The sequence below is a fragment of the Tympanuchus pallidicinctus genome, unplaced genomic scaffold, assembly GCF_026119805.1.
Source record: "Tympanuchus pallidicinctus isolate F22 unplaced genomic scaffold, pur_lepc_1.0 scaffold16, whole genome shotgun sequence".
Taxonomy (NCBI): Eukaryota; Metazoa; Chordata; class Aves; order Galliformes; family Phasianidae; genus Tympanuchus; species Tympanuchus pallidicinctus.
In genome coordinates, this window is record NW_026294679.1 from 16,318,204 (window position 1) to 16,333,990 (window position 15,787).

Sequence of the window (15,787 nt, forward strand, 5' to 3'; positions counted from 1 at the left end):
ATCAGATTTCTGAGACCAGTATTTCATGTTTGGACAGTGCTGGAAGATTTGGAAGGCCTTGTGATGTGCCTTCCCAGAATTAATTCTAAATTTAGTGGGAATGAAGAAGCCTGAACTCTATCTCCTGTTTGCTGTTATTATACATCTCTTCCCTTTGATAGGCAACTCCAGAGGTGAGGGAACGTCTTTCTTAAGCCAAGGAAGATCACAGAGAGAAAAAGAACAATTTGAGGTGGGCATTTTGTTTTTAAATGAGCCTAGAGGGTCTCAGCTCTCTCCCTTAGTTCAAGGAAAAGAAGCAGCAAAATGCTACGTCCCTCTAATCTGTAGAAGATTTACCTCTCAGAAAATTTAAAAGCAAAAGCTCCTATTTTCACTAGGAAATACAAGGAAAGTGCAGTAACAGGGAAAGCAGTCATGTTTCTTCACCGATATCATCATCTTTTGCTGAGCAGGGATCTTTCCAGCCTGTATATCTGATACACACACACCAGCTGGCTGGGCTATCACCGTGAGTAAATACATTTGGAAATGAATGTGCTATTGCAGCGTCTTACAAATACATCAAAGTGTGCTGCAGGCACAGCTGGGGTTTGTCTCCCTTCTTGCTGCCAGGAGCGTGTAGAGGTTCCAGCTTCTTCCCCTCTGTTTCTACAACCTTATATTCTTATTCTCTCCTTTTTCCACTCAGAAACAAGCTAAATGGCACGTTATTAATGATCTTTTAGCTAATAGTCACACTATTATGGAATATCTGAAGGGAGATCATTCCACATGCCAATAGCCTGCATAGCAATTCTTCTTGGTGTTAGATAAGCATGTAAAGCATCTTTATTACTATTTGAGTTAAAATCAGTTCTCAGGAAAATAAGAGGCCCTGACTAGCACTGGGGGATAGTGCTGGCAAGCAAAATGAGAAAGAACAAGGCATTTCGATCCCAAACTTCATAGTTAGCAAGTGATATCACCTAGGGCTGCTGGCTGTATTAGGATTGGTCCAGCAGCCAGGCCTGGAGAGGAACAGGATAGCTGAGCATCAGGGGATTCTGTTCTGGACCAGGCATGGAAATTTTCAGCTCTCCTGTAAAAAAAAATGCTAATGCTACATTTTAGACGACTTCCTGTAATCTGTGTGACACGGTTTGTGCACCAGACCCTTGAGAATCTTCGTTTCCAAAAAAGCTCCCTTGGTGGATTTCCAACAATGCAGCTGGGCGAGAAACTGGGTCCATCTCATTTGTAGCAAGGATTACTGCAGTCTCTGTTAATTCTTCTTTCCTGTGTTAATAGTTTCTTTCCGACAAAGTGCTCAGAGAAGTTTCTCTTGCTGCATTAAAGTGATACAAACCCACTCCTGCTGCCTTAGATCAGCTGCCCGTTTTTGCTGAGCCAGAGGGAAGTTGGAAGCAGAAGGTTTGTGTCATTCCAAATTTCTTGGACAGTGTTTTTTTTTTGTTTTGTTTTGCTTTCTCCCATATGGTTTGTGGATACCTTTTACCCAGTTGGAATGCAGGTTTCCCATGCTGGATAATCCCACTAGCTCCAGCTAGGATTCTGCAATGCAGGAAGCTTACAGAATTAAATGTAGAACCAGAAGTCGTTAACTGCCTCCAGAAACTTCTTCACCCACTTGGAGGCTTTAGATACCTGAACTACAGGAGCTGGTGTAAACTGTAAATTCCTTTTAGGTGCCCACACAGAGCCCCTGACGCTAATATTTGAATGTTTTCAAACTAATGAGAATGTTTTTCTGCCTTGTCAGCCTCAGCCACCTTGAATTCTGGTTTGGGCGAGCCCTGGGATAGAAGAGCATTTCTTAGGAACTGGAGGGGGAGAATCCCCACATCACAGAGTCATTTTGACACTCATCAGAAACATCCCGCCATCAATGATTGTCCTCACCCAAATCAGATTATTTTATGAGGTCGATTATAACCACAGATATTAAGGGGAGAGCTCATACAATCGTAGAATTGCTCAGGTTGGAAAAGATTCCTATCCTTTAATGAAGGCTGGCACTGATCCTGAAGCCCTCAGGCTTTCAAGCCAGGACTGCCTTCAGGCCACTGTGAGTGAATAGAGATATCAGCTCTGGAACATACTGTAGAAACTCTGTTATGTGTTGCTCAGAAAAGTGGTAAAGTTTGTATTTCACAATCATTAGCTGCAGCGGTGCCCATCTGTTAAGCACTGGTAACAATTGAAGTGTTTCATAGCAGATGTTCTTCTCCCTGAACAACTGCCCACACAGGGTTTGCTGATTTCCCATATCACAACTGTTTATCCCAAATAACTCTGCAAGTAATTGCCTAAGGTCGGTTCAGAGTAAATGCCCGTCTTCCGAATTTACCTTGGTATGAGCAATGCTGTGATTTAGCCCTGTTCTCAAACACTGGTGCACATCAAGAGGAGAGTCAGCAAAGTGTAAAACAGATGGAAGTGAGATCAAAATAAATCCTTCCACTTTTTCCTTGAAACACTTCAGATCACAGATGGGAGAGCTGGGATGCAGACAGAATATGACAGAAGGTTACTCGAACATCTGGAGTCCAACAAATGCTTCTTTATGTAAAATAATGTTTAGCAAAGAATGCCTAGGAAATGTGAATACTGGACCAGATCTTGGTCCCATGTAAGTCACTGTCAACACTGTTACTCACGTCAGCAGTCTTGCTCTGATGACATTACAAATGTCGTGTCTGAGTTATATCCGATGGTAAATGCAATTTTAAAAGTTTTCTCTGAAATTTTCTGGTAAAACTGATTTTGCCAAGACCAAACTGTGCAACATATTTCAGGCAAGATCCAAATGACCCGTATTTGGATTCTCTCTTCAAAACCACACATACCTATGAGGTGTCTCCCTCCTCTCAAGAGCCACTAAGAAACAGGCTCTTAGTCCTGCTTTGTGCCTTTTGAAATGACCCATCTGATTTAGATTTTGATAGAGCTGTTAAAATGGCATGGCAGTTTAAGATACACAGTTGTCTGACAACTTGTCATTGAACCTCTTCTCCTGAGAAGAGATTATCTCACAGCAATCCAGCTGTGAAACAGATTTAGATGAGCACTGCTTGTGCCTCTCAGTACAATACCAAATTGCTGCTTGGAGGTGGCATATGCTGACCTGAATGGTTTTTCTTTGGAGCTTATGAGGCGTATTCATGTGGGCTGTTGTAGCAGTAGAAAAGCAGGGGGCGCGACATGTTTTCTGTTTTGGAAAACTTAGAATCGAGCTCACTGAATGTTAAGATCTCTGCATGTTACACAGCTGTACTTACCCCAATGGCAATGTCTACATGAAGCCTCAAAACCAACTTTTTTTGGGAACCTGGTATTTTCATTTCTCAGGGAAAGATGAGAATTCGGTGAGAACAGAAGTTAGTTTGCATACACTTTCAGGAATACATGTGATAACAATGGTATTTAGATTGCAGTGGAGGAATCTAGAATTCTTAGTAGATATTTAGAGTAGATGAGCTCTGTGTGTCTGAATGTGTGTTTATGTTTCATACACCGAAGGACAAATAGGCAGCCCAGCCTCTACCCAACTGTAAATCTGTGTGTGATTAAGGGAGATGTGCTCCCCTCACTACGATTAAGCAGGGTTCTCTCTTATATCACTGTCATGGATCTGAATCTGATTTAAACCACGTGCTGTTGCTGGTAACCTAAGATAAATCAACATGTTCTGCCTTTCTAAGGTACTGTCTATCATTGTAGGATTTTGAACAAACTGCCTGTGTGGGAATTACTTGTTTAATCTAAAGCAGAAATACAGCCATCCAGGGGTGGGAAAGCAGAAGCAAGACCAACAGGACTCAACAACAAATAATTGGAAAGTGTTAAAGTATGCATGAGCAGACGTACATGGCCACAGTGGTGATGGGACTTCCCTAGACCTGCCCTACTATATGGCATCTTGCTGACCAACCAGGAAATGGGAGCCTAATTGGAACTATATCAGCTATGATATCAATCCCAGGGCTCTTTTGGGTGCTTGCTGCATTTCACTGAGACTGTGCTGATCTTGTAGACCCCTTAGGTTTGAGTTATTTTTTGATCTTTTGGTGAGACTGACTGGGGGTCTATAAACTTAAAATTCTCATTTTGCTGCAGAATTTAATGAGGAAATCAGATGAAAAAATGTATTTTTCAGGCAGCTCTACTTGTATTTCCAGCTGGGGTGCTCATCCAGCTCCTGAGAAGGGCAGAAACAGGGGATCAATGGAGAATTTTTCTTGGTCTATTGAAACTTCATACATAAAATCCCTTTCTGCTGTACAGCAAAAGTTGCCATTTTGTGTTCAAATGCAGTCTGAAAGAGATACATGCTTACACCTCAGGTTATTCCATGATTGTTCATCCAGATTCAGATGTAACTGCCATTTTATGTTGCATTTCAACTGCTTTTTAAGGCAACCAAACTTAAAATACACCAAAGGCAAAGAGGGAGTCACTGGAACAGACGTGTTATGTACAGAGTATGGCTGATGTTAAATGCTGTTAATTGCCTTGGCTGGTCAGCCTGCTGTTCTCTGGTTGCTTTCTGCTGTGATCCCAGCTTTTGTTCCTCTTCTGCAGTGGAAACATTTCTCCCTTATTTATTTTTGCGTGAGAAAACATGTTTCCATTTGGAGCCTCTAGATACCACTTAGGTGCCCCCCTGACCTCTCCTTGTGGGCCCAGCTCATGGAAATGACCAGACGAAGGAATGTGGATGAAGGAAGTGCCATAAAGCAGAAATATCGCTGGCTCGTAAATTCCCTCCACCACAGAAAGATTTCTAAATAAACAGAGCTACAGTCACATAGGACAGCATAACTCAGTGGGGCAAAATTCATCACTGGCTCTTGTGAAGGAGAGCAGCTTGACATCAAGATGAAACTCCTCCAGGAGTCCTTCTCCGCAAGCACTCCTGCTCACACACCAGGATTTCATCACTATTTTGTACAAACTTCACTTGGTTTTGTTTTCCATATTATTCTTATCTTCACAAACCATATTAAGCCTATTCCAAGGTGGAAGGACAAACTACAATGAACTTCAGGTCACTGGCATTTAGTGTCCACTGGCATGTTGTCTGGATGGCTTTTATAAAAATGCCCTGCTCTTGATTTAGCTGTGCTCCTGTAGCCTGTGGAATATATGTGCCTGTGTCTTCAGTATCTGAGATTCCGAACACAAGCGCTGCCGGCTGGAGGATATCAGAACTGCTTAGGCAGGTTCAAGTGTCTTCTCAGGGCTGGATCTGCTCAACCACACTCTTGCTTCTGCTCCAGGGACATTTCTGTCTCTGTTCATAAGGGCTCAAAACTTCTTATTTCTGAAATAAGGTTATCCAGATACCGGAGAGCTTCCAGGCACACAAACAGGAGGCACGGTTTATGTACAACATTGTATCTCATCTTCATGTCGCAATATTTTGCTGTCAGTTGTCCGTAAGAAGAGGAAAGTTTCTCCTTGGATTAGGAGTTTTGGAAGAGAAGGGAGCTTTCTTCTGATATTACATGTGTCCACACTTGTAGGGAATGAACAAATGGCCCTCTAACCATTTCCTGAAATCCCATGGGATTTCAAAGAGTGTGATCAAATTGGGAATACTTGAAACGGAATTTCCAGACTGGAGCACAGCTTCACACATGGACACAAGGCTCCACTCAGAAGCCTGTGCTGTGAATAACAGCAACAGAGTCAACAAACCGACCACCAGTTGTTAGTTGTCAACATTACTTGGGGCTGACATCAGAGATTTTAAGAAGTTGGAATTAAGGAACATCTGATGATCTACAAGTTGTTGGAAAATACTCTGTTTTGACACAAAATATACTGCTTTTACACTGAGACTCAGTATCCTCCCGCTCTTCTCCCCTGACTCTGTTCTTCTTCTCTAAAAATAATTTGGTTTGTTTACTGAGTGAAAAACTGAATGTTTCCAGCAACGCTGAGACCCCCCCTTTTTTTTTTTAATTTTTTTTTAATTATTATTTTTTAAAGTTCATCAAGAGCCCAAATGTCCACTGAAAAAGCTTTGATGGAAAATTTTCCATCAAACCCAGTTAAAAAAGGGAAGAGATGGGGAGGAAAACATGATTTTTGTTGTTGATGTATGAAGCATACATCAGAGTTCCTTAACATTTCTGGGAGTGAAGAAGAAAGTGCCTGCCTTTGATCTGAGGAGAATCCTATCATTTTCCTGGCTTCTGCCAGCTGCTCCAATTTTGCACTTCCACTCAGACAAAATTCTACGTTAAGATTGAGTCTGAAAGCAATGTAAACATTCCTGTGCCCTTTTAGTCTCACTGTTAGAAGATGGAGTATCAGTGGAGCTGAGAATTTACTGAATACATCTAAATTAAGTGTAATCTTCTAGAGCAAGATGGCACCAGTTAGATAGCCCCAGTCATTGGAAATAGATGAAGAAGGACACTGAAGATAACATGACAGGGCTGTAGCTGATGGTCTTTCTCGTGACTTCTGTACTAACTCTACTGGACACAGAATCACCAACAAGTTTGAAGCTGCTAAATCTATAAAAACTCCCCAAAAGACTAACTAAAATATCTGGGAAAAATGAAGGGCCAAAGAAGTTAAAGGAAAAATAAAAAGAAAGAAAACCACAGAGTATAAATGTGTGAAGCAAGCTAAGAGGTGAGAAGGAAGAAGAGGTTTGCAGATGCCAAAATGGATAGACAAAAAGGCCAGCTGTTGAGTATGCCCTGACTATGCCCTGGGTTTGCTGGCAGTGGAAATTAAGTAAGCTACTCTGTTTGAATCAGGTCCCAGCACAGGTTCCAGGTAGATCTTTCTCATCTCTCTGTGCCCCTGCAGTCTCCTATCTTACTGCTGTGGGCTGATTCCCCTGTTGAGCATGAACCTCCCACTTTCTCCCAGCCTCACTACCCTGATAGAGTAAATGTTTGGGAAATTCTGTTCCTCTTGCTCTGTAGCATCTGGAGTTAGGGCTGAATAAAGCCCTTCAGGCTGGGAGGTTTTGGAAGGAAGCCCCACACTCACTGGGCCTTCTGCCAGCGAGTTAATCCTCGCTGCATTGACCCTTCTAGAGGCAGCAGTCCCAGGCCACCAAGGATCTGATAGCCTTGAACTCTCCATGCCTGGAGCTGTGCTTGCTGCTTTTCAGCACAGAGTTCTTCCCAGCAATTTCGTCTGGAGGCCCCAGGCGGCAAAGCAGAGCAATGCAGATCAGCCATAATCGATGCTCTGCAATTGCCTTTGTGTCAATCAAGGCAGAAGATATTCTGCCATGAGCTTCAGTTGTTTTTGTTTGTGTTGCTACTGCCTTGCTAATGTACATGTCAGAAACTCTAGGCTTCCCTGTAGAGCCCTCAGATACTTTCCCATGGCCACTGGATGGAAGCTGCACAGATCATTGCAATATCCCTTACCCCCTACACCAAGCATGAAATTAAAATGAAATTGGGCTTAGGCAGAGCTGAAGGTGCACAGAAATAAATGGTTCTTGCTGTGCTGCATGCACATATGAATGTGCATGGGAGTTCAGCGTAGCACAGACCTGTCCAGGGCAAGTTAGTGCACTGTGCAAGAGCACACATGCAGTGGGGGCTTGGGGTCAGTTCTATCATTTGTAATAGGTAGATGGAAGACACAAAGTATTAATTATCTCTGGCAATGTCTGCAAGTCTCCCAGCATTCACAAGGAGTCACTGTGGCTAAGGATCACTGCAGCTATGGCAGAAAACTGTACTGCTTGAGAGCGTGGGCTTAGCCTTGTCTTCCATACAGATATTCTGTATAATCTCAAATTCCATAAATAGCTCCTGGTGCCATAGCACTCCTTCAGCAGCTGTTTGCAAAAAGCCAGAACACTTGGACCAAAAATGAGGTCAACTGGAACCAGCAGCCTGCAGCATCTTCAGCAAGCAAAGCCTGGGGTCCAGCACTACTTCCTGCTTCCCACAGGGCAAAACTCCTCACTTAAAGTCTATGCAGTGCTAAGACAACCCCACAGTAAAGTCCACATAAAGATACATTTTATACAGCCAGCCTGCCTGATTTCTTCTTCACCTGCAGCATAGACAAGTTTGAGGTGAGTTTGTTCTCACTGGCATTCATAGGAGGAGTGCTGAGAAGCATCTGCTACCCTTTCTCTCCCCCCTTTTCCCTTCTTCCCCCCCCCCCCCCCCCCCCCCATTTCCGAATAAAAGCTAAGCCCAAGGGACTTTACGACCTTTAAACAACTCAGTCTTACTCCTGCATCCCAGCTGCAGGCAGTCCACCTGGTGAGGGTATTTGCTTGGGAGGAAAGACCACCTTCTGCAAAGAGATCCAAGAGGCTTTTGTTTCCCCATTGCTACATCAGAGAGATCTGCTGTTCGAGAATGCGTGCAACACCTCCATGAATTGTAAAAAGGAAAACTATAGCCCCCGCAGAATGAGCAGGGCTATAAATCCAGGGAAAATCTTCCTGTGTCGTTTATAAGCCAGCACATCAGATACTGGCCTCTGGTGAAGAATCGCTAGGGCCAGACACATTCCTTCTGCTCCTTTCCCCTGTTACAGGGGACATTTGCTGTGTTGTTCTGGGAAAGGAGGTTGCAAGAAATAGTATTTCAATCAGATGGTCACACTTAGATGGTTGCACTTCAGAAATTCTGTTTGCTCTTCACAGGAAAAGTTGGTTAGCTATGGTATGTCAGCTGGATGTAGGAAGAAAGACCATTGTAATGTCCTGCGCTCAGTAGGACCAAACCTAAAGCCTTTCTTTGCTGTGGATTCTCTGGTGCATGCTGTCCTGGCAATTCTTCCATTTTGGCTTTCTCTATTAGATTATTGATAGGTATTTTAGCATAGGGATATTGCAGTCAGCTTCTTCTAGAAAAGCAAGATTTCACATTACTCTTGTTTTCTTGTGTTCCTAACTTTATCTTCAAAATGTTTTTTATTTGCATATATTGCTTCTGTACTTTTTCAGATATTGCAGGAGCTGGATAAAGTCCTTAAATTCAGGGGTGGATGTGGAGGGATAAAGTTGTGTTTGGTTTGTCAGAGACAGCAGAGCAAATTCTGTAATAAGTAGGGTCTGCATCATAGTTCTTTGTTCCCACTATGTTTCTAATTCCCTGTGGAGATCACGATGTGACACCTGATTGGAGCTGCCATAATAGTGGCAAGTTCAGAGCCCCACATTCCAGTTGGAGCAGAGCTCAGACACCTGGCATGCTTCAGGGATTCAGCCCTGGTTGCCCTCCTGCTCAAGTATCTGCTTCTGACCACGGCTGGGGACAGGCTTCTGGGCTATGTAGTGCTTTGATCTCAAACAGTGGAGTCTTTCTACTGCACTCACATGTCTTCTTTGGGTCCTTTGCCTCCCTAACTGTCGTAGGGCTTGTTGCTGGTTGTGCTGTCACTGATGTCTGATATCCAGCCCCTCTCTGGGCTAGTGGCTTCTGTCCAACCCCTCTTGGGGTTAGCAGCAGTCCTGACCCAAACAGACACTTTCCCATGTGCAACAGTATGTGAGTTCATGCACCAGGGGACTTGTTCCAGGTTCCTTATTACATGGGAAGCATTTCCCATTATGGGGCTCAAACAGATGCCTTCACCTCTCACCTTCATGCTGTGTTTGCTCTGAGGAGTCAAAGTAGAGCCAGGGATTGGGCCCTCAGCCTTGGATATGCCAGCAGAGCTTCATGTACATGCTAAATTAACACCCACCAAGCAAGGTGTAAGTCAACTGTGATACAGCTGTTGGGGATATGAGAGGAGAGTGACTGTGCCAAATTGAAACACCTAGCTTCTTCCCTTGTGGGAGTCTGATGTTTGAGCTTAACATATCTGTCATGGAACAAGACGATTCCAACATTTCCCATGAGAGAGAAGGTGCAGAGTGTACACACGCACAAATATTTTCAGCTATGTCTCCTTCCTGAAAACACAATCAGTGTAAATGAGTAGGAATGCAAGACTGAAGTATTTTCTTCTGAACTGCCTTCTTATTTTAATCTTGATGTTTTTCACTGAATGAAGAAAGTGTTGAAGATCCAATTCCTTCACTCATATGGTTATGAATGTGGTGATTTTTTTTCTGAAGTCAGTGATTTTTGACTATCTGCAGCTCCTAAAATTACGAACTCTAATCAGTTGTTCATTATTTGCACAACTGTGTTCCGCTCTAGTTAATTAAAATCATGGGTGAACTTCTTGATGTGAAATTCAGACTGAGCAAGTCCCTTTCCCTTATGCTCCTTACTCAGCTGAAAATAGCATACCTGGCTGCCTTGGGTGAGCTGACAGAACCACAGATGCTTACACATTTAAAACTATCTGCATGTCAACAAATGTCAGTCTCTGTGAACTGAGATGCAGTGAGAACAAAATGCTGGAACTCATGTACAAAGAAGTAATATGAACAGATATGATTTGGTTGTGTAAGTCAAATAAGAAATAGAAACTGTGTCCAAAGAGGAATATTGTGAAGTAATAAATGAATGTAAGTGGAATTTGTACACTCCAGTAGGGAGGAATGAAAAATAGAGACATTAGGGAAAAAAATGTTTTCTGATGGTGAGGTCTATTAGGCTATAGAAAAGACTCCCGAGGGAAGAGATAGAAATTGAATCTCTAAAAGCTTTTAAGAACAGATTGAACAGAATGGCAATAAATCTTCAGAATTAAGCCTGCACTGTGAAGAAAAGTTGGCTAGATGGCTTTACTGTACTTCTCTAGGTCTTGTAACTGAGTCACTCTTTGATGTTCTTTGTGGATGGTTGAAGTTTTATAAGCAGCTAGGGATCCATTAGGTTCAAAGATAGAGCTGGAGCACCAACTTGTCCTGTTGCCTCTGTGTTCCAGTATGTACAGTGATAGTCACCTGGACCCAAATTCTGACGTAGAATTGAGGATGAATGTCTATGACCACAAGCCCAAACATACTCGGAATAAGATAAATGAGTAGCTGATAATTCTGCTAACATACAGGGAGAAGGGCGGCTTATGGGCTTGTACTTCAGGGACTTGTTTCTGGAGAGTATTTCCTGTAAATGAAGCAAGGTCTTAGAAGTTGGCTTTGGAAACCTGGTTTATGCAGTTGGCTATTGGTAATAAGATCTGATACAATTCTGAGCAGGACACAACTCCAGAGAGTAATCAAACAGTGGGATTTGGCACATCACAGCCGCACCACAGCTAGGTCTGGTCCTGCAAGGCACATGTCCTTGTTCTGTGAGTGACATGTATGTTAAGTGATGTTAATGATTGTTTATTGCAAACTAAACATTTTTACCATCTGGCAACTCTAGACGACGAGTGTCAGACCAATTCCAGCGAATGAAATATTTCCATCGCCATAAACAAGCTGTTTGCTGGACCTCGCTTCAGTGTGTGAGTAATGCAGCTGCCTGTAGCCCAGAGAACAAATCAGTAAATACAAACTAGGTTGAGTTTACATTATCTGCAATAAAATCATTTGCAATACCAAAAGTGAAATACGAAGAAAGTTTTGAGTCTGTCCCCAAATGCTGCAAGGCTTCGTGCTTCCAGATCAGTGCTCGGAATGCAGTCGCTAGAGGGCACCAAAAGACCCCTAACCTCAGGCTGCAGCATCTCGACTGCAGCTTCACTCCGGGCTGGCAGGTGGGTGATGCTCTGGGGTTGTATCCACGCCAGGACTTAAAATGGATGAGAAGTGTGCTCCTGGAGTGGGCTTCTTGAAGCCATATCCCTAATTACTTTGTGTAACAGGTGTTTCTGTGTGTGTGAAATACTTTGCTTAAGGGTAAATCTAAATCAGAAAACAATCTCCAGGAGGGCATGTATGCCAATCACTGAGGAGGCATTTGGGTTTTAGGACCAGACTACAACTGTGGTGAAGCAAATTCATGTAATGGGCCAGAGACATTTCTTTGCTGTGTAGATCTGTTCTCATTTCATCACACAATTTGTTAATGTAGACAAAAACTTGAGGCCCCTAGACTTTGCCCAGGGAGAAGGTGGCTAGAAAGCTTGTGTCTGAAAATCCCCACCATGCATAGATATTTGGGTTATGGTTTTTTATGAATGCCTATCTTAAATCAAAAACAAGTTTTAAAAGTCCCAAGAGACAGATGACTCGTATTCAGCTAGTCAAGGGAAAGCCTCAGAGAAATGAGGTGGGTGCCATAGGACCTCTGGCCATTCTGATCTGGTGTTTGGGCTTGGATCTTTTCCCTTCAGGCACAAACCTGTTCTGTTGTGATGCTATGGTCTTAAGCTCTTATGCTCTGGTGCATCAAGGCAGCACTGAGCATGGTCCTAGCCAAGGCTCCCAGATGCCTCCTCTTGCTGGGAGCCAGGAGCCTTTATTGCTGAGCTCTAGGTTCCTCAAAGTGGCCTGCAAGCTCAATGAACCTGAAAGCTCCAAGCGAAACCCAAGCAAAGCCACACAGCTTTAAGTGTTCTTGGAATAAAATCCCCTCTGCGGCGTCGGGGAGAGGCAGAGCAAGCCAAGCTTGGCTCCGCTCTACCCCAAGCTTTCAGGAAACTCCTCGCTGCGAGGCCAAGAATATGATGTTTGTAACAAAACCTAAAACCAAGCAAAATGTATCACGTTTTGAGTTTCTTCACGAAAGGTTAGACCATCTTGGGATGTGCTCTGCTGGGATGAGAGGGGGGATGAATTCTGCCCTAAAGGGCCAATTTCACATGCATTGAAATCGCATGCAAAGCTCCCAGGGAAGCAAACTTAAACCTTTAAACTGCTAAAAAAGCAGCTACCACCGTTCTGTCACTTCAGTTAACCATCTATAAACAGTTACTCACTTGACCTCTATTTGATCTCTCCCTCTGCCCTCCAAGGAATCTTTTAGGCCAACAAGCTTTATGGATATCTCCACATACATAAAGGTTTGAGGCTGTTTTAGTCCAATGAGTACAGACTTCTTGCAGTTCTATCTGAAACCTGATTATTCAGGGAGATTTTATTCCTTCTGTTAGGACAGACAAATCCAACATGTCACTTTTCGTGGTTTATGCTGCTTTGTGGAAAGTACTTAGTACTAAAAGCTCTGCTCAACACGTTTGTAAAGGAGGTTGGAATCTTGACAGGACAATAAAGAAGGAAAATAATCTTTATTTTAAGCACTTTAAACAGTAATATCAAAGGCAGGAGCCAAGAATGATTTTCAGTCACTCTTGAGTTGTTGTCTTCTGGCTCTGCGTTGGGTGTTCAGCAGTACTGTGAAGCCTCCAGGCTGTCCCCTACTTATGGGTGTAGGCAAAAACATCACACACTGGAGTGTTGCAAAAATAAGGTTATTTTTAAAGCAAACAAACAAACAAACAATAACAACAAAAAAAAATTCTTAAGTAAAACAAGACTGTAAGATAGAGATAAATGTAAGGGTATATAGTCAGTAACTGAAGAAAGAAAAGCTTTATATGGATTATTTGTTTTGTTGTTGTTGTTGTGTTGGTTTTGTTTAGTTTCTTTGAAAATGTGATAAAGGAGAGAATTTCAGTATTAAGTTGCAAAAGAATCAATCTTCAAGCAGCTGAACTCTGCACTGTAAGATACTCTGCAACAGTCATGCAAGTTTAATATCAACATTTTAGTTTCCTTTCTCACGTGGCCATCACAGCATTGTGCAGTCTGGAAATGAGCAGTTTCAGCATCTGTTTGTTTGTTTTTGCAAAATTGTGTCTTGAAAAAGAGCTGCACCTATGGATGAGATAATTGTTATCCAGTTATTTTCACGTGGGCTCTTGTGTGATGTTAAAACAAGGCAGAGATAAGGTCGATTTGGTATCTTAATTATGCAGCCCCACAGCCTAATACATATAGATTTCTAAATGTAATTAACCTTAACTCTACACCACTGAGTTTCCTGGAATTAATGTGCTTGGTTTGCAATGTGTTTCACTCCATTGAGAGATGTGCTGTAAATCTTACCTCCACTTAAACAGAGATGCCGCGTGAACACTGTGGCCATCCAAAAACTGTGGTTAGTTTGGTTACAGAAAATAAGCCCAAGAAGCATTAGGGGAGGTCGCAGTCAGATGCTATTAGTGTAAACAGGATGAAATCAGGCATACTCTTTTCCCAAACTTATCTTAATTCTTAACTCACATAAAAAATGTTTCTTAAGAATATTAGTTTGTGCTTTATTGGCCAGAAATGTCTTCAAATAATCTGTGGGGGTTTAAAACAATTTCTGATGGCAGTGATTTCAGTGCTGGGCTATGCCAGTCTAAAATTATAAGCAACAGAAATTGTGTTATCTTCTCATATAAGAGGAAATGTAATTTGACTCAAATGCAGCAAAAATTTGGAATTTGGTATTATTAGAAAAGGCTGTCTCAAGCTGTGTTGGAATCCACACCAGGCTATTGGTAAGGTTTCTGAATTCATCCTTTCTTTACCAACGTTCGGATAACAGATCGGATTTAGCAGCCCCAGGGAACTTCTGGGGGCAGTTGGGTGGTGGAGGAGAAGGTTCAGCCCCCAGCTGCACCGGGTTTCTGCATCCAGAAACCCAGTGGTTAATTCTGTGGGAGTTAACATTAAGTTAAAACGAGCTTTTCAAGGAATTTAACACTTGCTAAGCCATCCGATTTTCCCTTCAAAGTGTAGAATTTGTTCAGATTACCCCGAGTTCCTAATTTTAGATTTGGGAGGCAAACGACAAAACCCCCGTTGTGAGGTGTTTTTTTTTTTTCTTTTCCCTCTCTTTGTTTCTTTTTGCATCCTATTTCTTGCTTTGTTGCTATCTGAATCTTAGAATCATTGTGTCGCAGGTAACACTTAGTTCTTGGTGGAAAACCGCAGTTTGAACGAACCGCATGCGGCTGGACTGAGCTCCGTTACTTTAACATCTCTCTCTCCCAGTAGCGGCAGCGCAGCAGCGGAGCGATGGAGGAGGACTGGGGCTCAGCGCCGGGTGCGGCGGTTCTTCTCTGTGCCCCGAGCACCAGCAGACACTTTTGGGGCAATGCGGCCTTCCCGGTGTGCCAGCCGAGCGGTGGGACAGCACTGCTCCCAGCAGTGTTTGCACTGGGATTAAGCCTCTCTTCTGCCACACCTGCAGAACGTCACAGCTGTCACCGATCTCCTAGCAAGGCTGGGGGCACTGAATGGGATTATCGGCCCTTTCAGTGCAGCAGGCTCCTGCGCTACTGGGCTGGCTTACCTAAAGTAAGCAGGGGAGCAGGATCAGCCTAAATATATTCAGGTCTCCCTAGTAAACAAGGAACAAGAAATAGGTTTAGGGGAGCTGGGTGTGATAATCCTTTGCCAACTGCTGCAGGGGAGGGAGCCAGTTCATGGCTCAGAGCACTGCATTCCCCCTCGGACATCTGTTTCCATCCTCCTGAGCTGAGGGGGTTTGAAGTTACCCAGGGTACAGTCCTCCTGTGCTGCTGTCCAGTGGCACCATGGCCGTGTCCTTCAGCCACCTCCAGGCCAGGATTAGCTTTACCCCGCCGTACCCCGCTCTAACCCAGCCCTTCGGAGGGCGCCTGCTTTCTATGCAGCCCAGGGGGTCCCAGTTCAATCAAAGCCTCGATGTTTATTTAAAGTGCTGAATGGCAACAAACAGGGCCCGGTGTGATGGGGCTGCAGACGGAGGACGAGCTCAGGGCCATTACCCTGACGGTGCTGCGGGGCTGTCAGCCCAAGTGCCAGGGAGCCCGGCAGCATCTGCACCACAAAGGAGATGAAATGGGGCAGCAGATGTAGAGCTAGGTTCGGCTACTGCGGTGAAAAGATGGTGTTTGGAGCTAAGCGCGGAGAAGCAAAACTGAAAGCTTCCTTCTCTTTAACTCCCCCTTCTTC